This window comes from Balaenoptera acutorostrata, chromosome 9 (genome assembly GCF_949987535.1).
Source record: "Balaenoptera acutorostrata chromosome 9, mBalAcu1.1, whole genome shotgun sequence".
Lineage (NCBI taxonomy): Eukaryota > Metazoa > Chordata > Mammalia > Artiodactyla > Balaenopteridae > Balaenoptera > Balaenoptera acutorostrata.
In genome coordinates, this window is record NC_080072.1 from 108,589,100 (window position 1) to 108,616,325 (window position 27,226).

The 27,226-nt window shown below is 40.5% G+C and overlaps 1 protein-coding gene across 1 annotated transcript in view; it reads right to left on the bottom strand.

Annotated features, from left to right (window-relative positions):
* PRDM10 (PR/SET domain 10) overlaps window positions 1-8,460 on the bottom strand; it is an 86,130-nt gene extending 77,670 nt beyond the window's left edge. Inside the window, exon 1 of the mRNA XM_007183353.2 lies at window positions 8,189-8,460. The gene's annotated coding sequence lies outside the window, so the exon portion shown is untranslated. The remainder of the gene's footprint in view (window positions 1-8,188) is intronic.
* Between the last annotated feature and the right edge of the window lie 18,766 nt (window positions 8,461-27,226).

Consider the following 27,226-nt stretch of genomic DNA (forward strand, 5'->3'; position numbering starts at 1 on the left):
TAAGCCAGGCATTGTGGCTTATTAAATACTCAATTTCACTTAATCCTCACAACAACCAAAAATTACTACTTGTCCAAGGCCATAGCGCTGGTAAGTGGGATTTGAACCCAGATCCCTTTCACTACAGAGCTTAGACATCTTTTCCCTTCTCTGCTGCACAGCTTTCCTCCCAGCAAAGCTGCCAGAACCCAAGCATGGCTCCACTGTGCTGTCTCCTCGGACTCCCACCAGATGATGCAATCAGTAGGCCAGGCTGGATCTCAAAGGAACCAGGGGAGGTTGTAATTTACCAAACCCGCAAACAGATTTAATTGAGCAAATTAGTCAATAGCCAGAGTTAAGGTAACTACAAAGCTATAGTGAAGGGTACCCACTATAAAAATTGAAATGATAATTTTTTAAAACACAACAGTATTTATTATATGCCTATTCTGTGCCCAGCATTGTTTTAGGAAATGAAGAACACACTAGATATTATTAAAAATACCCAGCAGAGAGGGGAAAAAATATAAGTAATTTATTTACCCTTGTGCCAAAATAAAGCTACCTGTGTATAGAACATAGCAGCCCTCAAATATGAACTGAATCAACTCATATCAGGAAAATTAATTACCCCAAATATTCTTCCTGGTTCTCTCATGTGTATCAACTTCTCTAATAGTGGAATCGCTGGGCTTTGGTGTCTGCATGTCTTTGACTTTCTAGGTAATGCCAAACGGTTTTCCTAAGTAGTCATACCAGTTTCTATTCCTACCAGCCACGTATGACTGTCCTATTGCTCAAAAGCTTTGGGACTTGGTATTGCCGACTTTAAGTCAGGTACACGTTTGCCAGCTTGAATTTAGGCTCAAAGTAACATGGCACTGTGGCTGTAATTTGCATTTCCTTGATTATTAACAAGGTTGAACACCTTCTTATATGTTTATTAGACATCTGGATTTCTCCTTTTCTGAAGTGCCTGTTCTAGACTTTTGCCCATTTTTCCGTTAGTGCAGGTAACATCTTAAATAAAAAACATCTAAAACAAAAAACCCTTTTTGAGACAGAGGTCATGAACATATTCTCCTATGTCAACTTCTAAAAGTTGTACTGTTTGGCCTTTTATTTGCCATGCTTCCTGGGTCATAAATCAAGTGTCTGAATGTGTGTGAGACTGTTTCCAGACTCCTTGAGGTGTTCAGTTGGTCTACTGCTCTATCCCGGTGCCAGGATCACACTGTCTTAATTATTTAGCTCTTCTTGATCTCTGGAACAGAAGTGTTTCCAACTTCTTTTTCTTTGTCAAGAGTGTCTTGCCTTTTCTTGGGCCTTGGCAAAAATTTCATCAGCTTGTCTAGTTTTTTTCAATTTGCTGGGATTACATTAAATCCATAAGTCAGTTTCCAAAGAATCAATGCCTTACAATATTAAACCTTCCAATCCTCAAACCAGGGTCACTCCAATTATTTAGAGTTTATTTGGACTCACTCAATAAAGTTTCAGAATTTTTTCTGGAAAGGTCTTATACATATTTTGTTAGAATTAAAATATTTCTCCTACAGTTTATAACTGTTGAAAAACCACAAATCAGAAAAAAAGATATGATTTTTAAATGATGTATAAAAAGATATAATTTTTTGATGAGATTCCTAAGGTTTGGGAAAAGTATATATAAATATGAATATCAACTTTCTTAAAATTTTTAAATGAAACAAAGTTCATCAAAGCACAATTACTGCTCCATAATTTAGTTTTAATTCTAGAATTATTGTTTTGTGGTTATGTCATATCTCACTTCAGAGGGTTTAACATACTTGAGAAAACTTGTGTGTCACATAAACAAGTCCTAAACATCTATTAGTCCTTGTATTTATCAAATTATGAAGTACTGGAAATCCAGAATACTTTTTTTTTTTTTTTTGGCCGTACTGCACGGCTTGTGGGACCTTAGCTCCCTGATCAGGGATCGAACCCAGGCCCTCGGCAGCGAGAGCACCGAGTCCTAACCACTGGACCGCCAGGGAATTCCCCAGAATACTTTCAATTCATCAACTTCAAGAGAAAAAGAATAAAAGAGATGATGAATAAATGATGAGTAAGAGGCTGAAATCTCAGGAAGATACATACCACTGCCTGGGACTGAGGACCCACACACCCTGCTACCGCCACTCACATCATTCACTAAACTGCCTCCTTTTTCTCATTTGTAAAGTAGTTACAACACCGTTCTGTCACTGTCTCACAGTAAGGATTCAATGTAAACAGGTGTCTCAGAAAGGACACTTAAAAAGTCAGTCAAACACAAAGCAATAATTAGGCAAAGGATTATAGTTTTCCTCTATCAGAAGAACATGATAATAAGGTTGCCTATAATCATGGTTTGTGGCAAGACTGAAAATAATCCCTAATGGATTGGCCTCAAAATCTTCAAGCAATGCCAACAAAATGGTGAGATTTGCGTCCAAAAATAAGAATTTTGAAGAAAAGGGAGGAAAATTCCAGAGCTCACTTTAATGTCTTATGTTCATTGTATTCACTCCTTTATTCCTCCAAACATTTTAGAGCCCAATAAGTAAAAGGCACTTTTGTACTGCATTCTATATGAGGGGACTAAAAAACATCCAAAGCTTCTAGGAATTTACAATATGTTTAGGAAGCAAGAAATAAACACAAATAGTTGCTATGCGATACTAATTAAGCACTCAATAAATGTTACAATTATTACAAAGCAGTACAAATATCCTGTAGGGCATTCAGAGACAAGAGGGATCCCTTTCAGGTAAGATGTTCCGCCTCCCTCCCCACCTCGGCTTTCACCTGGCTCCAGGGCAGGGCAGACCCACACCTGTTTGTCTGTATGGCCTGTGAACTAAGAATGGTTTTACATTTTTAAATGGTTGAAAAGACAAAAGAAGAATATTTTGTGACACATGGAAATTATATTACTTCAAATTTCAGGGTCCATAAATAAAGTTTAATTGGAACATGGCCATGCTTTCACACCAGGGGCGGAGAGTAGTTGCTTCCGGGACCATCTGGCCCACAAAGCTGAAAATGTTTACTATCTGGTTTTTTGGTTTGTTTGTTTTTTGGTTTTTGGTTTTTTTTTGGGGGGGGGGAGGGGCCTTGAAGTGCAGCATGAGGGATCTTAGTTCCCTGACCAGGGATCAAACCCATGCCCCCTGCATTGGGAGTGCTGAGTCTTAACCACTGGACCGCCAGGGAAGTCCCTATTATCTGGTTCTTTACCAAAAAAAGTTTACTGACCACTGCTCTAGAAGGATGGATGGGATTTTGGTGGGCAGAACTGGGGAAGGAGGGAGAAGTGGGCAGAAAGGAACAAACATTCCATTTGAGAAATGAAGGTGTGAAAACATGAAGGAAAACCCCAGAATTGTAGGGACAGTGAGAAGACTGGTTTGGCTGAAGCAGAAGATCCAAAATCAGTAAACAGTTTCTGAGCCATTTATACCACTGCTGACAGTGGTAACAGGCATTCTCACATAGAGTCTTCGAGGTTGCTACTATTATTATCCCCATTAATAATTAAGAAACTAGGTTAATAATTTGATAAAGAAACTAAGGCTTACAGAAGTTAACTAATGGGCCCAAGATCACAGCCAGCCAATAAAGCTGAGCTCTAAATCGAGGTTCCTTTGCCCCCAGAGCCCATACTGTTAAATTTGACACCGTATCAAACCCCCATACAGGGTAGTAAAAAGAAACACATCCACAAAGGTACGTAAGGGCAAAACGGTCAATGTTTTCAAATATAGGTATAAAAAGAATATGATTTTATCTGTAGGTTATGATTCTTTGTGCTTAAAAGGATAGTTGTCCCATGAGCTGGTCCAAAGTGTTCCACACTTAGAAGCAAACTATTGTGGCCTTTTCTTTAATCACAGGAGAAAAAAAAATTATGAGCTTGATTTTTTCAATTTCAAGTTTCTCCCAGAAATATTTCTTAAATCTCTGAAAAAAACAGTATATTGTAAAAATCAGTGAGTAAGTGGCAGACCAAGCTGGGGAAAATTCAGCTGATTATGCTTAGCTCAACTTTTTTTTTAATGGATTATGTGCTTAACATGTCATTTCATTATTTTAAGTTCAAATGATTAATTGAATATATTTATTCAGTAACACTTAACTCGATTACCTGGAAATGGTTTTGAGATTAAGGTATTCTTCAAAAGAATAATAATGCTTCTGTGAGAGCTATCATAAGCACTAAAAGAAATCAGACACATCTACATATAAGCAGTATCTATTGGCTGAAACTATAGAAACAAAAAGATAATACACTGTATGATGACTTACTGCCGCTTGGGAGCACTGCCCCCCATGAGACTAAGCCTAAGGCAGCTGTTCAGTGAACAAATCAGGCAAGCCACGCATGCAACCCATATACATAATTTTAAATCTTCCAGCAGCCACATTTGTTAAAAGTAGAAACAGGCAAAATTAATTGCAGTAATGGATTTTATTTAACATGGGATATGTGACATATCATTTCAACGTGTAATCAATATTTTAGATATTGAAATATTTCATTTTTTTCATACCAAATCTCAAAATCTGGCATGCATTTCACACTCACAGCACTAGCCATATTTCAAGTGCTTCACTGCCATATGTGGCTACTGGTAACCATACCGGACAGCACAGATCTGAGGGACAGCAGGAAACAGGCCAGACCATGAGAGCCAGACCGTGAGAGTGAAGGATGTGGATTAAAAAAAGCGAGCATTTAGCTCCAATGTTCTGACGCTGAAATAAATGAGTTCACCTAAGAAATGGATAACAAACAATAATAGACTATTTTCCCAATAGCAATCTATATGTTTGGAGTTCTTAAAGCGTTGCACATTACTGATTTTATAATTTTATAATGAGTGTTTTCATCACATTTTTAACTAGTCTTGCTATAATTGTGACTTGGTGTAATCTATAGCCTCCCACCTCCCTCTCCGTTTCCTCAACCCCAATTCTTTAAAATATTTCAAAGTTATCCAAAAAGAACCTACTTTCAGCTGCTTTCCACAACCTGAACATTTAAAATCTACACAGGTCTAGGCAATGGGAAGCCCAAAGCCACTGAAGGACTTTGGAAAGGGAGTGGAAATAATGTTTCAGGACTAATAGTAAAATATCAGTGTCACAGTAGGGCTGCAAGGAAATAAACTGGAAAGGCACCAAGTCCACATAAGTCCTGAACTAGGCTTATAACTTTGAGAATACAAAAAGGAAGGAGGCCAGACACCCTTTAGCAGTAATTCATGTAAACAGTATAAGGCCAGAGAGGGAGAGGAAGGCTTCAACAGAGAATGACCAATATAATAAAGTCAGAAAAAGCTCCCCCCTCACCTTCCTGCCCCTACCCACTACCACTGGAGAATCCAGTGGGACCATTCTGCAAAGATTTGGTTGTAGTAAAACACTTCCCTTTTCTTAACTCACCGGCTCCTTCTAGACAAGAGACCAAATGCTCATTTGCTAATCTATTAAAGCACCTATGATAAATTTAAACAATAAATTTATTGTTTAACCAATAAATTCTGCTTGTGAAAACCACACAAAAGGTTGGACAGGGTGTGTCTACACTCTCTGGGACAGAGGTGGGTGGGGGAAGACTGTGTATTTTAGTGGCAATAGGTCAAAGTACATCAGCATTCTATTTTAAAACAAACTCTGGCTAAACAATTCCAACATTGTAATGACAGGGTGTTTAACAGTTTATCATTTGCACCAAATGAAATTATGCAGTTACCATGTGTTCACCAGTGCTTAAAATGTAAAATTATTAAGGAAACCAAAATTACAGTTCAGTATTTCTCAACTCTTGGAACAGTTCTGCTTGTTACTCAGAAACCTATCCCATTAGGTTACCTATGATAAATTTAAACAGTAATCAATAAATTCTGCTTGTGAAAAACAGAATGAATCAAATTTCATAATTCCTTTAGTGCAGAGGATTTCACAATGCCCCCTTCAAGTAACGGGGAAAACTACTGAAAATGGAAAATCATCAGTGACGTCATTAGGTACCTATTTACATTAAAAAAACAAAAAAACAAAAAACCTAGATGTGAAAACCACATATCATGTGCCAAGTTTGTAAAAATGTTTATATGCACACACAGAAAAGATTTGAAGCATACCAAAATATCAGTAGAAATTATCTCTGGTAATTGTACTTCAGCTAATTTTTACTTTTTATACTGTTCTATATTTTCTATGTCTTTTACAATGATCATGTACTACTGTTAAAACTAGAAGAAAAAAATAAATTCAGACAAGTGGCAATTGAGGCAGTGCCAACCAATTTAGGATTACGCTGGATTGATAACACTATCCCTTATACCATCATAATCTCTTATTGAAAAGCACTGAGGGCCCTTGAAGACATGGGCTTTGCCTTATCTGTAATACATGCTCGATATGTATCATGCTCGATACGTGCTCACATATACAGTACACTGCACAGATTAACGCGTGGTGGAGCATGCCGCAAAACACTAGAAAACTAAAAATGGCTTATTTAGAAAAAGACAGCGGTTTAGCGCCCTTGCAAAACAAAAGAGCAGAGCCAGGAGTGGTGCTCAAGGAACAAAATGAGGAAGAGCCACAGGTGGGAAAAAAGTCTTGCTCCAAAATTTTAAAATGCGCATCTATCACTAAATTGTTCTCTTTAAAACGGTTCACTTTGTCAATTTCACTTCATTTAAAAAGTAAATCCAGAAGTCACTTTGTAAACATATCAGATTGCATCAGCACTGCTTGAAGCATGGCTTTGCCCCAACCAATTTTTCTTTTTTTTTTTTAATTTTGCTTTTTCAATTCTAGAGCATCATGTAAGTACGGTTCCTCAAGCTGCGGTGCTGTGGGTGGAGTGGAGGGAAGGATACCAAAAACACGCAATGTACCTTCCTGCCCTCAAAGAGCTTCCAGCAAAAGGTGGAGAGAGAAAAAAAGGAGCGGGTCTGAAGCAGAGGCCGCAAAGCGTCACGAGTGATTTTGTTTTTAATGAACGTTAAGTGGTTTTGAGTTCAAAGAACTTTTGGGGACGATTAGCCAGGCAAGATTTGAACGGGCTTCGGCGCAGATGGCACAGGGCCGCGCTGGGCGGGACTCCTCACACGCCGAACCCTCGACTGCAGACCCCAAACCAGCCCGCTTTGTGCTTAGACCTACACAAACATCGATTGAAAATGGATCGAAACCCAACCAATCCGCCAAGCAAGGCTAAGCACGTACGCACCCACTATTCCAAAGCGCTGCGTACACTTTACTTAGTGGAGGACCTAATTCGTGGTCATGGGCTAAAGTGCTTAAGGAAAGCTGACCCTCGGCTGCCAACCGTGCACCACCAACCCGCTCCCCAAAGGCCTCGGGCTCGCGCCTCTGCACTCGACCCCGAGCGCAAGTGGACCTCGGCCTGCGCCCTGCCCACAGCGGACACCGTGCACCACGACTGACCCACACGGGCCACCCCCACGCCCTCCGAGCGGGGCCTCGCCGGGTCCCGGGACGCCAACTTGTGCGTAAGGGACGGGGAACCAGCAATCAATGGCAGGACGGTGGCGCGGCCTCCCGAGACAAAGCAGGGCGCCTAGTCCACGGAGCCCGCCGTCCCCGAGCTCCGGGCCCCGCCGCCGCCCCCGCGCCCGCTGGCCAAGACGGCCCGCCGCACCCCGAGCGCCCGCCCAACCGCTGCCGCAGGAGCGCGCAGGGCGCCCAACTGCCGTCCCGGCCCAACCAACGCGGGCAGGGGAGGAGAGGTGCGCGCGGCCGGCGGAGCGTGCGAGCCGCTCGGGGGTCGCAGGGGGGAGGCTGCGCGCAGGGAAGGCAGGGCGAAGAGGCGCCGGAGCCATGGCTGAACGCAGCGCCAGCAGGGGTTCCTTTAGGGATTTTGCCCCTTTCCCCTTGGAAGGTGCAGATGGTTTGACCCCCCACCCCGAGTGAGGTGCCTCGTCCCAGCCCCGACTGGACTGTACCATCGGGCGGTGCCGCCGGGATTTCTCCCCCACCACCACCATCAAGTCCCCCCCCAACCCGGGTCCGCGGTCGGTTGGCCCCGGCCGGGCTCTGAGACGCGGAAAGAGCTTGGCGCCATTTTGGGTGGGACTAAGCAAAGACGAAACACCCTCCCAGTCGATGGGGTACTCTGGACGCTGGCTTATCCGGTTCCCTTAATCCTTTAGGTACTTACACGATGTTGGGTGAGGGGAGCTGGAAGATCAGCGGGTCCCCGATCCTCTCTCCCTAGGGGTGATGGAAATCAAACCCCCCCCGCCACCTCCAGGTGGTTCTTCCCGCCGCAGAGTGGGAGCTGCATAAAAGGCGGGGCCTCATTAGCATAACCTGCCTGGCAACCTGATCTCGGCGTTATGTGATTGGTTGAACTCTGTAAACTCCATGCCTCGCCTGGAGAGGAGTAACGCTGGGCCGAACTGACAGGCCCAGATTTAAGACTCATGACGAAGATCCTGAGACGCTTGTTCAGTCAGCGGAGAAGCTAAAAGGAGATTCACACAGTGGCCCAATGACGGAAGGCCTCTTTATTTCGTGCTCTGCTGTTCGTTTAAAGTCCAATCAAAGAGCGGGTCTCAGGCACCGCTCGCCTGCGTTTGTGCTCTAAGCCAATCAGAGAAGCCGACTCTTCGGTTTCAGGGTCAAGACCGCTCGAAAGGACTGGCGGCTGCGGCCCAGGTGGGGAGCCTTCCAGCCTCGGTGCCCAAGGTGGGGAGGAGGAGCTGCTCGTCGGGTGCTGCACGCCCCCCCGAGGGCCTGCGTCCTGAGAGCTGCGCCCCGGGACGCGGCGGGCCGAGGGCGCGTGGGCTTGGAGGCGGCTCGGGCCCCGGCAGCGGGCCGGCTTGCGGAGCGCCCAGCAGAGCCCACGCCACGCGCGGAAGCCCTGCGCCCGGGAGCCGGCCCCGACGTCTGACCTCAGCCCGGCAGAAGCCCGGAGTGCGGCACTGCGTCTCTCCTCTCCCCTTTACCATGCTGAAAGGAAGTGATTTTCACAAACATGAAGATGTTATTCAACCCTGGTTAACCAAGGGCTTAACTCACTCTTTTCTTAACCTCAGGCTTCCACATCGTACCATCCCTTAAAATTGCCTTCTCACAGCAGCCCAGTGCAGAGAAATGAGCTCGGGCTTTGTAGCAAGACGCCAGCTGTAGTTCCCCGCCCCTAACACTAATGGCAACTAGATCTTGAAGAGACCTTGAGCCTTTGGACCTTCAGGGAGCCGTAATCCTGTCCATGACATCTAACTTGCTACGTTGTTTTGATTAAGTGGGATTTACGTGTAAAATACTTAGCACGCTAGATCTTAAACGGATAAAAGTGTCAATGACGATAAAATATACAAAATTGCTGAACTATTGGCTAACCAAGAAAGTACCACTAGCCAAAAGACCTAAGAATAGAAAACACGGGGCGGTGGGCTAGCGGAGGATGTAAAATTCATTCAACAATATCCTCTTTACTGTTTATTTTAAAAACTGGAAACAAAATTTGGGAAATTTTGGGAAAACATTGTTTTTGGAATTTCAGGACTGTTGACTACCTTGTAAGCAACTTGATGACCACCCATGCCTTGTTCCACCATAGACTCCTGTGCAGGCTGTCAGTAAACACTTGCTGAATTTAATTGAAAGCACACTTGGGGTCTGATGAGGCAGACCTTAACGTTTATAGTAAGAGATGCTATTCACTCTTAGCTGGATATAAAGACACATGAAAGTCAGTTGCCTTAGGAAAGATGATATTAGTTAAGAGAGTCACTGGAATGTTCTCTTTTGGTGCTGTGAGTAGACAATGCCAGAAGTGGACAGGTCCACGGCCCCTAGAGAGAATTTCCCCCGTTTTGAGATTTAACATTATTACATCCTCTCTGAAGGATTGGGATCATCACAGCTGAAGTCTGCTGACCAGAAATGACCGCAAGGAACACAAAAGGGGAAATTGCCATGAGGAATGGGGCTGTCTGGACTGGAGGACCCAAGTTGGCCTCATGGACTTGGAGAAATTGTCTAAAACTTTATTGGCCACGCAGCTATGCAGGATCTTAGTTCCCCCACCAGGGACTGAACCCGTGTGTCCCCTGCAGTGGAAGGGCTGAAAGCGCAGAGTCCTAACCACTGGACCGCCAGGGAATTCCCTAGAGCTAAAACTTTAGAGTGCACAAATGTTACAGGTAGACACCACCCCAGAGATTTTGTTACTCAGAAGGTTTGGAATAAGCCTCAGGAATCTGCCGTTTATATAAATGTTTCAATTAATTATTAAATTTGCACACAGTAGAATTCTCTCCCTTCAGTATACAAGTACTGAATATGTACTGTCTACCAGTCACTGTTCTAAACAATGAGGATGGAATGGGGAGCCAAAACAAAGCCCCTGCTCTCATGGAGCTTACGTTCTAGTGGAGGCAACAGAATAAAATTGATCAATAAATGAGATGATTTCAGGTAATAAGTGCTACGAAGAAAACAAAGCAGGAAAATGCAAAGGTGAGGAGAATGCTGGCAATTTAAATAAAGGTGTCAAAGAAATCCTTTCTAAGATGCTAACATTTGAGCTGAGACTTGATTGATGAAAAAAGTCCACTGTGCTAAGATCTTGGAGAACATTCCAGTCTGAGATCAGCAGATGTAAAGGCATGAGGGGAAAGAAAAAAGCATGCACCTATTCATTCATTCTTCCATAGAATAAATATTCATTGAATGCTTGTGATATGCCAGGCACTGTCCTAGGTGCTTTGAGATTTGTCAATTAACATTATAGACAAAAGGAAAAACACAACACATAAAAATCCCTGCCTTTATGGAGAGCTTTCACCCTAACACCCTGAAAAACATAAGAAAGCCTGAGTTGCTAGGACACAGGGCAAGAAATACAGTGATTCAAGAAAACTTGGGGAAACAGGCAAGGGTCAGATCATATATTACTTTGAAGGCTAGAGCATGGGAGTTGTTATTGTATTTTAAGTGCAATTTAAAGTAGAGGTTTTAAGCAAAGGTATGATACAATGTTTTGTTTTGTTTTTAAATATAACTCAGGCTGCTCTAGGAAGCTTATCATGTTGGCTGAGGGGATGAGAAATGGGAGACAAGGAGGATAGTAAGGGTCTGCTGCAATATGGTCTAAGCAAGAAATGATGGTGATCTTGACTAAAACAGGAGTAGTGTAAATGGGGGAAATGTATGGATACCAAATATATTTTTGAGGTAAAGCCAAAGAACTTGCAAATGAATAAGAGAATGGGTGAGAGTTGGCATTTCTAGTAATGACAAGAGAGTGATCAAGACCGATGCCTAAAGTTGAGACTCAAGTGACCTAGTAAATGTGGATAGCTTAACTGAGGAGAGACCTGGTTAGAAAATTAAGAGTTCTATTATAGTCATGTCAATTTTGAAATATCTTTTAGAAATACAGTTGGACATACTGCAGAAGCAGTTGGAATTCAAGGAGAGATCTGGGCTGCAATACAATTTTAGAATTCATCAGATTATACATTGTATTTCTTTTTTTTCTTTTTATTGGAGCATAGTTGATTTACAATGTTGTGTTAGTTTCAGGTGTACAGCAAAGTGACTCAGTTATACATATACATATATCTACTCTTTTAGATTCGATTCCCATATACGTCATTATAGAGTATTGAGTAGAGTTCCCTGTGCTATACAGTAGGTTCCTATTAGTTATCTATTTTATATATAGTAGTGTATATGTAAATCTCCCAATCTCCCAATGTATCCCTCCCCCCATAAACTGTATTTCTTTTTTTTAAAAAATAAATTTATTTATTTATTTATTTTTTGACTGCGTTGGGTCTTCATTTTTGTGCATGGGCTTTCTCTATTTGCAGCGAGCGGGGGCTACTCTTTGTTGCAGTGCGCGGGCTTCTTATTGCAGTGGCTTCTCTTTGTTGCAGAGCACAGGCTCTAGGCACGCGGCTGCAGTAGTTGTGGCACGTGGGTTCAGTAGTTGTGGCTCGTGGGCTCTAGAGTGCAGCCTCAGTAGTTGTGACGCACGGGCTTAGTTGCTCCGCGGCATGTGGGATCTTCCCAGACCAGGGCTCGAACCTGTGTCCCCTGCATTGGCAGGCGGATTCTTAACCACTGCACCACCAGGGAAGTCCATAAATTGTATTTCAATACATAGGATTACGTGAAGTCTAATTAGAGGAGATCATTTAATGAGGATTAGATGAAGGAGAGAATGTTTATAGAGAAGACAAGAGGGTCCAGGATTAAGCTCTTAGGAGCTGCTGAGTTTAGAGATGAGAGACAGGAGAGGAACCAACCAAAGAGACCATGAAGGCCAGTAAAACAGGAGAACAGAGGAGGGTGGTGTCTGAGAAGCCAAGGGAAGAGAGTGCTTGAAGAAGGCTGCAGTCATCAGCTGCAGCTAATGATGCTGAGAGGTAAAGAACGATAAAGGCAGATAACCTGTGGGCCTGGAAAGATGGAGGGGGAAGTACCTGGTTATTTGTCAATAGCAGCTTCAGGGGAGGGTTAGGAAACTTAGTAGGAATTGTCTGAAGAAAGAGTGGGAGGTGAAGAGTGATATCTGTTGCCAATAGTATAGCGGATAAGATAGGCGAATAAAAACAACTAAAATGCTGTACATGCTTTCCGTAAAACACTTTTTTTTAATGCACCACAGAGCTGGCAACAGAGTGAGGACTGTACAAAGGGTAAAACCAAAGTCCGTGAGTAAAAAGGGAAAGCTCATCATTACAGAAGAAAACAAACTAATAAGAGAAAAAGGAATGTTGGAAAAAGAAGAGAGATCATTTGGCAGGAACCATAACAACTGTTAAATTTTTTCAAGCAAGAATGATCAATGGATGATAAACCTTAATGGATGAAAATTTGATGGTTTGATATCAACGTGGTCTTGCAATAGCTCTACAAAAGATACTTATTAACTACAATGGAAAAAAGAATAACTTTACAGTGGAGAAAGTTGGCAGATACCATCACTGTGATCAAAGTTACTATACCCAGGGATAGGACCCCTGAGACCGAGTGCCTCTGCGTGTGATGCCCTGGGAAGGACACGACTTCTGCAATATGGCTGCCAGAAGTTCTTAACTCGAGATATAAGGAAGCCATGGGCAAACCCAAACTGAGGGATAGTCTACAAAATAACTGGCCTATACTCACCTTTAAAATGTTAACGCCATGGGCTTTCCCGGTGCCATATCTGGCAGCTGTGCCTGTGACCTTATTTAGAAATAGGGCCTTTGCAGATATGATGAGTTAAGATGAGGTCACACTGGATGGATATGTTGGGCCCTAACCCAATGACTGGTGTCCTTAAAAGAAGAGAAAATAGGGAATTCCCTGGTGGTCCAGTGGTTAGGACTCTGTGCTTTCACTGCTGAGGGCGTGGGTTCAGTCCCTGGTCGGGGAACTAAGATCCCGAAAGCTGTGTGGTGTGCGGCCAGAAAAAAAAAAAAAAAAGAAGAGAAAATAGAGATACAGACACACAGGGGAGGATATATGAAGACGGGGCAGAGATGGTGCATCTACAAGCCAAGGAAAACCAAAGATTGCCAGCAACCACCAAGGGCTTGAAGAGAAGGATTCTTCCCTAGAACCTTCAGAGGGACCATTGCCCCGCCAACACCTTCATCTCAGACATCTAGCCTCCAGAACTGTGAGAGAATGAATTTCTATTATTTTAAGCCAGCTGGTTTGTGGTACTTTGTTATGACAGCCACAGGAAACTAAGACAACATTATAAAGTAAGGAAGAAACTATAAGGGCGCGAGATCGTGTATGTGTAGGGCATCTCCATGTGGATGGCTGAGATTATGAGCATTTATGAGATAGGAACATTTTGAGGGTTTTTTTGTTTGTTTTTGCTGAGAAGGTTGGCTTTTTAAAATTTATCTTACTGAACTGTAGTTGATTTATAATGTCGTGTTGTACAGCAAAGTGATTCAGTTAGATGTATATATACATTCTTTAAAAAAAAAATTTTTATCTTCTTAATTGAAGTATAGTTGATTTATAATATTGTGTTAGTTTCAGGTGTACAGCACAGTGATTCAGTTATATATATATATATATATATATATATATATATATATACACACACACACACACACACACACACACACATATATATGTGTGTATAGTCCTTTTCAGATTCTTTTCCCTTATAGGTTATTACAAAATATTGAGGGACTTCCCTGGTGGCGCAGTGGTTGAGTCTGCCTGCCAGTGCAGGAGACATGGGTTCGAGCCCTGGTCCGGGAAGATCCCACATGCCGCGGAGCAACTAAGCCCGTGCGCCACAACTACTGAGCCTGCGCTCTGGAGCCCGTGAGCCACAACCACTGAGCCCGCGTGCCACAACTACTGAAATCTGCACACCTAGAGCCTGTGCTCTGCAACAAGAGAAGCCACCGCAATGAGAAGCGTGTGCACCACAACGAAGAGTAGCCCCACCTTACCGCTACTAGAGAAAGCCTGTGGGCAGCAAAGAAGACCCAACACAGCCAAAAAATATATATATATATTGAGTATAGTTCCCTGTGCTATACAGTAGTTCCTTGTTGGTTGTATGTTTTTTAAGATGTGAAAGGAAAAAGCCAAGGAATTGAGCAGATAATTATATTAAAATATGATTTTTATATAAAATCGGACACACTTAATTATGGAGTGGAAAATACAAGCAGGTTTTTATCCCTGGCTGTCCAGTGGTTAGGACTCCGTGTTTCTACTGCAGGGGGCCCAGGTTTGATCCCTGGTCGGGGAACTAAGATCTCCCAAGCCGCGCGGTGAGGTCAAAAATAAAAAAATTTAAAAAATAAAAATCAGCTTTTTAAGAAAGATAGATAAGATGGCTGCAGAAGAACTAGCTGTTATGGGGTATCTGCTTTTGTTTGTGTCCCAGACTCCCAGAGATCTTAAGTCACAAGAGTGGATATACCATCTTCAGTTCAAACAGCTAGAGCCACAGATGTTGGAGAAAGAACTGCAAAGGAGGTGATGTCCAGCAGAAGTTAATAAGCAGCGAGAAAAGCAGCAGGAAGACCCTGAGTCAAACTGCATCTTTCTCCCTGAAATACAGTCAAGGAAAAAGAAAATATATAAAGTTGAAAAGTACTTCCTTAAAGAAAAAAAAAGGAAAAGAAAAGTACTTCCCATCAAACATCGTTCCTTCAAGAAAACAGTTTTATGAATATGGCTCAGTTTGAAAAATTTGGACCACAACTTAGGTTTCAGTATGAGGGAATCTGTGTAAGCAAGAATGATTATGAATATAATGAGTTTGCTATGGTTCCTCCTATGTGTAGTGATCTCATCTAGGGGTAATCATTGTGAGAAGAGTCTTCTCTCAGAAATAGAATGTCAGCAGATACCCGAGAATTAATACTAAAGAGAAACTGTAGCATTTAAGGAATGTTGGAAAGCCTCTAGCCAAAGCAAATCTCCTTAAGCGTAAAAAAATTCATACTGGAGGAAAAACTCATGAACATAATGAGTGTGGAAAAACCTTTAGCCTGAAGCAATACCTCAGAGATCATGAGAAAATGCGTCCTGGAGACTGTGCATTCAAGCATGTGCTGGCTGGACTCAAGTGTTCTTTCTCTCTCTCTCTCTCTTTCAAGTGTTCTCTTTTTTAAAAAAAAATAGATTTATTTAATTTATTTATTTATTGGCTATGTTGCGTCTTCCGTGGCTGTGCACGGGCTTTCTCTAGTTGCCGAGGGGTTCTCATTGTGGTGGCTTCTCTTGTTGCGGAGCACAGGCTCCAGGCACGCAGGCTTCAGTAGTTGTGGCACACGGGCTTAGTTGCTCCGTAGCATGTGGGATCTTCCCAGACCAGGGCTGGAACCCGTGTCCCCTGCATTGGCAGGCGGATGCTTAACCAGTGCGCCACCAGGAGAGTCCTTCAAGTGTTCTCTTGAATCTCATCCCTCACTCTACATTTCAGAATCCATACAAGGAGGAAATCATATAAAAGTGATAAAGGTGGAAAAGACTTCCGCTGTCATAGAAAAAGCTCACACGCATCATTGTAAGCAGAAGGAAAGCTTGTACTCACATGTCATTTCTCATTAGAAATCAAAGAAGGCATGCTGGAGGGACGCTGTGCATCTAAAGAAAGAGGGCAACCCCCGCTCCAATAGCAAATCACATCTCACAGAGCATGAGAATATCCATACTGGAAACAGCCTCCTGAGTGTAATCAATGTGGAAATGTCTTTACCTAGATGCAATGCCTCATTACGGATCAAAACATCCATACTGGAAAGAAACTCCCTGAATGTAATGAATGTGGAAAATCTGCAGACAAAAGGGAAAACCTCAGTATTCATCAAATCCATGCAAGAGAGAAAGCTTATCAATGTAGTAGGTATGAGAAAGCTTTTATTCAGAAGTCAAGCCTTATTAGATGCTAGCGAGGTCTTCCTGGAGATAAACCCTATGCATGGGAGGAAGGTGAGAAGGTATTCAATGGCAAGTGAAAATTCTCATTTGAGAGATGCCCTATAAATACAGTGAATGTGCAAAAACCTTCAAGCAGAACCCATGCTTCATTAAATATTACAACATTCATATAGATGAGACACCCTATGAATGTATTAAGGGTGGAAAAGCCTCTGGAATCCCACTGCTTATTGTATGTGAAGAACCCATCCAGGTAATAAACGTGAATGTAAAATGTGTGGAGAAGCCTACTCTCTACGCATGAGAACCAATGCTGAATGGAATGTCCATTAACAGGTGAGTGGGTAAATGTATTGTGGTATATCTGCACAATGGAGTGCTACCCAGCAATAAAACGAAATAAACTATTGGGCTTCCCTGGTGGCACAGTGGTTAAGAATCCATCTGCCAATGCAGGGGACACGGGTTCAAGCCCTGGTCCAGGAAGATCCCACATGCCACGGAGCAACTAAGCCCGTGTGCCACAGCTACTGAGCCTGTGCTCTAGAGCTCGCGAGCCACAACTACCGAGCCCACGTGCCACAACTACTGAAGCCTGCGTGCCTAGAGCCCGTGCTCTGCAACAAGAGAAGCCACCGCAATGAAAAGCCCGCGCACGGCAACGAAGAGTAGCCCCCGCTTGCCGCAACTAGAGAAAGCCTGCGTGCAGCGACCAAGGCCCAACGCAACCAAAAATAAATAAATTTATATTAAAAAAAGAAATAAGCTATTGATACATACCATCATGTAAATTCATCTCAAAATAATTATGCTGAGTAAAATAAGCCAGACCCAAAAAAAAAAAAAATAGAGGAGAGAGAGTACATACGTCATGATTCCATTTATATAAAATTCTAGACAAAGTCAAACTAACGTGTAGTGAGTGTAGTGATCGGAAGCAGATCTGATTGCCTGTGGGGGAGGGAGGAGGGAGAGGGATTACAAAGGTGCAGAAGGAAACTTTTGAAGGTATGTTCACTTTCTTGACTATGGTGATGGATTCATGGATGTGTACATTTTTCACAGCTGATTAAGGTGCCCACTTTAAACATGTGCAGCTTAGTGTCACTTATACCTCAGGAAGGCTGTTCGGATTGTTTTGGGGATTTCTGACAGTTATAGTAAGTCAAGAAATTTTTTTTAATTGGTTATGAATTCGAAAAGGAGAATTTAATCTCCATTTGTTTATAATATGATTAGGATTTACCAAAGTCTCTTAGGTTTTTTGGGTAAACATAATATAAACAAAAAATACTAAAAGACTTAAATATAACAATGAAACAATAAAAGTCTTCTAAGACAATCTAATTCATTATATGTGCCATTTCTTCTAGGAACATTGGCAACCTTCTTCACCAAGACTGGAAACCAAGGAGCTGTAATGGGGAAAAACAACTATAATGGAGACAATAGGCATATTTTAGTTGCATGTAAATAAAAACTTTGGCTATATATACCACAAACAAAGTCAATAAACAATATATTAAAATTTTTGCTATACAGAGCACAAAAAGTAATATCTTATAAATTTGTAAGAAAGGGCAAACAACCCAAAAGTAAAACAGACAAGGTGTATTAAAATTTCAAGGCAGACAAGCAAATCCAAATGTCCAAAACTATATAAAACATACTCAAACTTTAAGCATCAGGAAAATAGAAATTAATTATTAGATATTACTTTATTTTCTAAAATATTTATTTATTTATTTATTTATTTATTTATTTATTTGGCTGCACTGGGTCTTAGTTGTGATGTGTGGGATCTTCGCTGCGGCATGCATGTGGGATCTAGTTCCCTGGGTTAGGGTAATATGGGGAGGGCGTGGGGGGGAGAAGGGGAGGAGAATGCCAAGCAAAAAAAGCAAAAATACCAAAAGAACAAAAAACAAACAAAAAACCCCCTACAACATTAAAAACATAAAATCCAGGATATCATAGCATCATATTTGTGGATGTATATAAAATAATCTATGTGTATAAAAATATACAAAGACATTAAAAACTAAAATACAAATTTAGCAAGTATTCAACAGATAAAAGAGTACTCATTGTTTGTTTTCTAAAACATAATCAAAGAGAACTGCTCTTCTTAAATATCTGTTTTAAAATACAAACAATATCTGTATTAGTTTTCTAGGAGCAAATTACCATAAACTGGATGGCTTGAAACAATAGACATCTATTCTCTCACAGTTCTGGAGGCTAGAATTTCAAAGACAAGGTACTGGCAAGGTCATGTTCATTCTGAAGGCCCTGGGGAAGAATCCTTCCTTGCCCTATCCCAGCTTCTGCTGGTGGCTGGCAAGCCTTGGCATTCCTTGGCCTGTAGTGTCATCACTCCAATTTCTGCCTCTGCCATCACATGACTGTCTTCCCTCTGTCTGTATGTGTGTGTCTCCAAATCTCCTTCGCCTGAGAGGACAGCAGTCACTGGATTTAGGGCTCACCTTAACTTGATTACATCAGCAAATAAGGTCAATATTCACAGGTACCAAAAGTTAGGACTTTAACATATCTTTTCGGGGGACACAACTCAACCCACTATAGTATACAACTTATGACAATCAACTAAAAGCTTTCTATTAAAAGGAGAGAACAACAATGTCACATTTATTGCAAGTATTTAACACTGCCCTGGAAGCTCAAACCACTGCAACAACACAAAAAACAAAAACGAGATAATTATTCGAAAGGAGGAAAAAAGTCAGCATTATGTGCAGAAATCCAGAGCATATGTGTTGATATACAACTGGGTCTGTAAGAGAGTTTGAAATGGTGACCACACACACAATAATTAAATACAAATTAATAGTTTTCCTTAACAGTAACAAGAAGCATAGGAAGCACCATAGAAAAATATGTAGGTATGGAAAGCCTGCTACGCGCTCAGCTTTGTCCTTTAAGAAGTGAGAAGTGCGAGATGGCTCAGTTATTCAGAAGGATTTTCTGGATCCCGGGGCGAGGTTTCTGCTCCAGGCACGCCTGACCTGCTTTACCATGTGGCCTGTGCTCTGCCCACTTGCCAGGGTTACTTGTGACCCTCTCTGCACTCCTCCCTCACAACAGGAAATACAGCTGGGCAATCTACAATTCTCCTTTCTCTGATCCCTCCTGTTTGGTTCCCAAGTGGTTTGTAGGTAGCAGCCCTGAAGCCCCCTCTGTGCTTTCACTTGTGGCTAAACCACTGGAGTTGCTGCCTTGCTGGTTGTTTATGAGACAAGGTTACTTTCTAGGCAGAAGCCAAAGAGCTGTGTTAAATGTAGACTGTTTGAAACAAAGCTGTGGTCTTTTGCCAACTTTTTCCTCCTGTTCATGATTTGGCTTCCCCTCTAGCTGAACGATCATGGGAGAAAATGACAGAAGGACGTGACCGTGGATAGAAGAGAAAGAGAAAGACAACTGCAGATTCTGATGGGAAAAGTAGTATTGGGGAGCAAAATGAAAAAAGAAACAAACAACAAAACCACCAACAACAACAACTTCACTAGAGTAAGCTAAGAAGATGTGAATGACCGGTTTTGGAAAAGCTCCTAGAAAACGTTGAAGAAAATACTTTCTAAGAATTTTCACAATGAAACATTCAGAGCAACTTTTTGGTTTACTTGAAGCTTAATTTTAAAAAATAAATGCTGGGCAATTTCTATTTTGAGTTAAGCCCTTCTTTCTGTACCGCTTCAGCTTGCTGTGCCTTTCATGTGGATGGCACCTTTTGATCTAAGTGAGGTTGCAAAGATATTGGCCAACCAAACAGTTAACTGGGGCTAGTCTTCTGCTGAGTGGGAGAAAGGAAATGGAAAATTTTTTAGAAAACAAAATCCTAAGCCAAATAGAGCAAAGATTAAGATCCACAGAAACATTGTTCTGAATATTGATGGGTAATCCATGAATAATCCTCAGAAATAGATATTGCTGATGCAAATCAGATGAAAAAAATTGGGGTGGATTTTTTCCAGCACATATGGCGACAAAGAAGAGTAGAGCAGCGTTACTGTTACCAGGGCCATGAATGCATAATTTTAAAGACTGAGAGGAAGCAAAGCGAGTCCCATTGGTTAGAGGAATAATCCTCTGTTAGTGAGGACAACGTTTCCCTATTAAAAATAGGAGACTGTAAGAAATGAGGGAAAAACTCCATTGTTTTTAATGCCAACCATGATGTGTGGATTTTAAGTTGTTTAAGCTTTTTGCTCCTTCTCAGTAAATATTAACAAGAGACGGGTCCTGCATAGATTTAAATTTAAGTAAGACCTTTCCTGCTCCTTTCCAGTGTTTTTTATTTACTCTACTCCTGTGGTCATGGAATGTAAATATTCTCTTAACTTCTCTTTCTTATCGTATTAAAATAACCACCCGAGAGCTTGAGAATTAAGCAGGATTCTTTCCCCTCAAGGCTGCTTTCAAATTCTAGGCTGGCATCAAATTTCTTTTCATTTTGGTCCAGACAAAATCAAATTTTTTTTTACGTTTAAAATTTTTTATTTCCTCACCAGGAAGAAACATGAATCACTAATACCTACAAATGCAGTCACTGCTAGTGACTAGGTTTCTAGAAAAAATACTTTTTAGTTTTGTTTGTTCACACAAAAGTCACACACATGGAAGCGTCTCAACTATTCAGATTGTGTTCATGCCCTAGTTAATCAGCCCACTCACATGTCAGTTGTTGGAAAGTGCTCCTCCTGGTTAGAAAAGGAAAATAAGACCCTGGCTTTTAGTCTTGAGACTATGAATCCCTCTAAAAACTTTTAGGCAAAGTACCATGTTCAACTTCTTATGTGCATTTCTTCTGAGGGGAGATTTCATAGTTTCCAGCACATTCCAGGGAGTCCAGGATCCCATAAAGACCAATAATCACTCCTTTATAACAGTTACTGAAAACCAAGGGGCTTTTATAATGCATTCCATACACTTTCTTAATTGGTTACATCAGTGCTTCCCAAATTTTAATTCACATACAGATCATGTAGGGATCCTGTTTAAAATGCAGATTGTAATTCAGACGTTCTGGGGTAGGCTCTGAGACTCTGCATTTCTAACAGATGCTGTTCCCACTGGTCCGTGGACCACACTATAAGTAACAGCAAAAAATACGACACACCCTAAGAGTACCCTATGCAGAGCTCAGAAAATTTCACCCATTAAGATGATTCTAATACTGTGTTTATCAATATACCCTAATGTCTGACGAAGATAGGAGAGTAAACACTTACAGCATTGACTTTTGCCATACTTGGAATAAAGAATATATTCACGAGATGATGAAAAGTAACACCCTCCCCGCTATTGAGAGGTCTGAATCTGATTTCGCGGTGTCATACATCATGGGAGCTCTCTGATTGAATTCCCTATTTTTGTGTTTCTTCCATCGCCCCAGTTCATAGAATTGGTTCACAGAGTTTCGTAAAATGCTGTCTGTTCCCGCAGTGCAGACATAGATGTAAATTGAGGATGCTCCTTTAAAAAAAAAAGTCGTTGTTTTGTTATCATCAAAACTGAAATATTACCCTCTCTTTTTTTCATCCTCAGCCATATAAAGCCTTGTTACAAACAAGTTTAGAAATAAGCAAAACAAATACATTTTATTATTCCGGTGGGGACAGGATTATCACTTTCTCATACATTCACCTTACTTTTCTTCTCCTCTGCGTCTTATGATTGACTCACCCACGATTATCCAATTACCTATCTGGAAGTTTTACCAATACCTGAAACTTAACACAAGAAATTTAACAATTCCCCTTTCTTATTCATATGTATCTTCCATGACCCAAACAACTTGTGATCAAAACCAAAAGATTTTGTTTGACTCTATGTCAAGCTCCATACTTAATCACGTACCAAATCCTATTAAATCATCCTCTCTCTTGTTTCCTGAAACAATATCGAGGATTTCAAATGGGAAAGAAAATGAAGAACTATACCAGTTTTTTTTCCCTCCAGCCCTAACTAAAAACTGCAGCCTCGTCTCTGAGATGTGAGGGGGAAAGACAGCAGCAAAGAGGAAGAGAAGGTGCCAGAGAAGGAAAAGGTGGCACAAAGTGTGTTCCAATCGTTTACACGGCATCTTAAGTGGAGAGCAGGACAAAAGCCATTTTAAAAATAGTGCCGTGTGATGTAAATGGTTAATAACCTGGGCTCTGCTGTCAGACCTACTTCCAACACTGTTTCTAAGCATTCTTACACCTCACTTTCCTCATCTATAATATGAGGATAACTTTGAGGGTTGTTTTCCAAATTATCCATCCTCCTTCTTCCTTATTAACAAAATTTTATTTAGTGATCTCACAGCCTCTTTTGCAACTAGAGGTGATGATAAGACATAGTTCTGACCAAAAAGATGTTGATGGAGGTCCTTGAGAAGAGATATTCATTGTCCTTTCTCTCTGGGAGGCAGATGCAATGTCTGGAGAAGTGTCAGTGATACTATGACCATGAAAATGAAAGACATATGCTGAGAAGAGTGAAGAAAGAAGATAGGATTCTTAGTGATGTCATTGAGTAACACATAAAACTTGACTGGGCTCTTTATTAAATGGAAGAAAAAAAAAAGAGTGGATATCTGTATACGTATAACTGATTCACTTTGCTGTACACCTGAAACTAACACAACATTGTAAATCAACTATACTCCAATAAAATTTTTTTTCCAATAAAATTACTTAAAAATAAAAAATAAAACAAATTTTTAAAAATGGAAGAAGAAAAAAAACCAACCTGACTTCTTAAACTCTTGTAAAAGTGTTCTCTATTATATGTAACACAATCCTAACTGATACACTATTTCACAGAGTTATTGAGAATATTATTAAGTGTGATAATGAATATAAAAATGGTTCACACAGGGTGTAGCACATAGTAAGCATACAATAAATGTTAATAGTTATTATTGGCATTATATTTATTATTATTATTATCGATATTATTATTATTCCCCATGGCTTCTTCATTCTTCCCCATCTCTAGCACAAATTTTTTTGCATTCTACTTTATTTCCACACCGTCAGCCAAATCAAGACACTCATTATGTTGCATCTGGATAATAACCAACCCACCAAGTGTTTTAGTTGTATCTTGAAAGATAAATTGTTTTCAATAGGCAGAGAGAAGGGATGAGGGCCTTATTGGTGAGGGAGACAATGGTGTCAACACAGGTGGTGAGGTTGGGAAGCAGAGGATAGCAGAAACTCCATGCATTTCTGGAGGATTAATGTGGGATCAGGTAGAAAGAGAGGTTGGAGCCAGATTGTCAAGGGTTTTCTATGACTGGCAAAGAGCAGACCAAGGAATTTGTAGTATATTTTCCTGTGAAAATTTTAGGGCACTGTTTGGTTTGGTTTTGACACAGGAACTAATACAATTAAAGAAGTGAGAAGAGTTCATTCTTTTGCTTACTTGGCTGGCGTTTAGCTTGCTCAATTATCACATGAGGAAGTTAAAACAGACACTCTCAAAGACCTGTGAATATTCTAGAAGTCTAAAAGATTCATTGGAAACTTCGAGAATATTCTAACATCTAAGCTTGAGTTCAGAGCCTCCATTTCAATATTAGCCCCGACTTATTCATTTATTCTTTCTTGCAATGAAGTTAATCTATGTTGCGCATTTTGAGTCTGAGGACATTTGCTGCTACCTCAAATCTCACTGGAAGCCAACTTCAATTATCCATAAACATCAGAAAAATCTTCCTCATAAACTTCAAGAATCTCTAGCAGCAACCCTTGGTCCACCCAGCTTTCACATCCCTCTGTCAACTAGCTTCAGTACCAGTGAACTCCATCTCTGCCCTCCCCATCCTTTTACAGCTCACACGTGATGCTAGATCCCAAGGTAAGTGGAATATTAACTTACAAATCAAATGCAATATAATAGTGCAAATGGTTTACTACCTAATAAATATATTGTGCTTGTTTTTTAAAATAAGTTTACTATTTTTAAGTTATAGTACAATGCCAATCATAAAAGAAAATAGATGAAAGATTTTTTAAAAGGAAATAATAACACCACCATCCAAAGGAAAAGGTGTTAACTTGGGGGGGGGGGTCTTGCTTTGCCAGATTTTTGGGTGGCTTTTACATAGTTGTCATTATTTTTAATTTATACAATGTGATTTTATAGCAATGTTTTCCATGTTATTATATTGGCTTTATATGTAACTTTTTGATAGTTACATAATATTTTAAATTGATCATGAAATATTTAATACCAAAAGATATAAGGAATAATAGAATGAAAATCCATGTATCCTCACAGAGCTTAAGAAATAAGCCATTGAGAATAAAGAAGATGTGGTATATACATATACAATGGAATACTACTCAGCCATAAAAAAAGAATGAAATAATGCCATTTGCAGCAACATGGAGGCAACTAGAGATTATCCTACTGAGTGAAGTAAGTCAGGGGCTTCCCTGGTGGTGCAGTGGTTAAGAATCCACCTGTCAATGCAGGGGACACGGGTTCAAGCCCTGGTCCGGGAAGATCCCACATGCTGCGGAGCAACTAAGCCCGTGCACCACAACTACTGAGCCTGCGCTCTAGAGCCTGCGAGCCACAACTACTGAGCCCACATGCCATAACTACTGAAGCCCGCGCGCCTAGAGCCCATGCTCTGCAACAAAAGAAGCCACCTCAATGAGAAGCATGCGCACTGCAATGAAGAGTAGCCCCTGCTCATCACAACTAGAGAGAGCCTGTGCACAGCAACAAAGACCCATCACAGCCAAAAATTAAAAAAAAACCAAAACTGGTTGTGTTAATTAAAAAAAAAAAAAGTGAAGTAAGTCAGAAAGAGAAAGACAAATACCATATGATATCACTTATATGTGGAATCTAAAATATGACAAAAATGAATCTATCTGCAAAACAGAAACAGAATCAGGGACATAGAGAATAGACTTGTGTTTATCAAGGGGAGGAGGTTGGGGGAAGGATGGATTGGGAGTTTGGGATTAGCAGATGCAAACTGGTATATATAGAATGGATAAACAACAAGGTCCTACTGTATAGCACAGGGAACTACAGTCAATATCCTGTGATAAACCATAATGGAAAAGAGTATGAAAAAGAATGTATATATATGTATAACTGAGTCACTTTGCTGTACAGCAGTGATTAACACAACATTAAATAAATCAACTGTACTTCAACAAATAAATAAATAAATAGAAATAAACCATTGAACAACAATACAATATCTGATGACCTGTTATTGGAAAGAAAGGACAACATAAGGCAATGGACTATTACCGTTAAAATGCTGAAACAAAACAAGTAGGAGGCAGTCATTTAAAAGTAAGTCTAAGAAACTGAGGACAAGATGCTTTCTTGAAGATAAAATCTCTCCCACAACATGATAATAACATGGTAACAGCGGTCACTTCTATCAAAGGCAGAATAAAAAACAACAGGGAACTCACTTTTCACTGAAGGCCCTTCTGTATCTTTCATACCGACTTCTGAATACCAGTCAGCTATTCAAAAACACTAAATATTTTTAAAGCCTAAATCATAAAAAAATTACCTCTTCTATCAGTTATAAAACCTATGTCCCTTTTAATTTGCTATTTCATGCCTAATGATATGGTCAAGAGTTATAAAAATATGCATTCGTAAATCTAGAAGAAATGAACATGAGCATCCAAGAGAAAAGTCAATGAAGTCAGTAAAACTGAGGAGAAAAAACCAATGCAAGAAAAAACAAGACTGAGCTTCAGAATAAGGAGTGCTTCCATCTGTTATATAAAACTGTTATATAAAAACTATGTTCCTTATGAATTTGCTTTTTCATTCCTAATGAAATGACCCCAAATTAAGATATATCTTGTTAAATCTAGAAGTAAGGAAAAGAAGCACCCCACAGATAAGTTGAGTCCGCAAAACTGAGGGGGTAAAATATGACTAAAAACCAGGTCAAGCTTCATGATAGTGAGAGGTGGTCCAGAATTTGGGAGGAAAGCTCAATCTGTATTTAATTTTCACAGTGACTTCCATTTACAGGGTGCTTGATGGACTCAGAAAAAACCTATGATTTCATATTTAAAAGCCACAATTTAATTCTCTGTACTATTTTCCCAGAGAAGCAGCTTAGCATAATGGTTGATAGCACAGTTTTGAGTTGGCCTAAATCACTTCGAATCATGGTTCTGTCACTTATTAGCTATGCACACTTGGATAAACGCTTCAATTTCCTCATCCAGAAAATGGGAAAAATAATGGTACCTATCTGATATAGTTCTTGTAAAGATCAAATGAGGTAGCACAGTACTAAATTGCTTAGGACAGTATATGACACATAGTAAACAGTCAATAAATGTTTATATGTGTTTATAAATGTGACAGTATTTTAATTAAGCGTTACCAGTGTTAATATAAACTTTGTTGCTTAAAAACCAATTTGTGAAAAATATCTTCAATGATTTTTATTATTCATTTGCATTTGATTAAACTCGATAAGTATAAGCTATTGGAATAATGGACAAAGATTTTTTAGTTTTAGAATGACTACAACCTGCTGCTCTGGAAAAAGGAAGCTCCCTCGTTACACAGTGCCATGTATACACTCCTCCAGGACTTTTCTAAATGTAAATAAATGCAAAGTGTTTAAAGAAAGGAAAATTAAAAGTGGAGGGAATTCCCTGGCAGACCAGTGGTTAGGACTCCATGCTTCCACTGCAAGGAGCGCGGATTCGATCCCTGGTTGGGGAACTAAGATCCCACAAAGCTGCTAGGCACAGCCAAAAAAAAAAATTAAAAGTGGAATTCTGTGATTTGTGAATTATATTCCAAT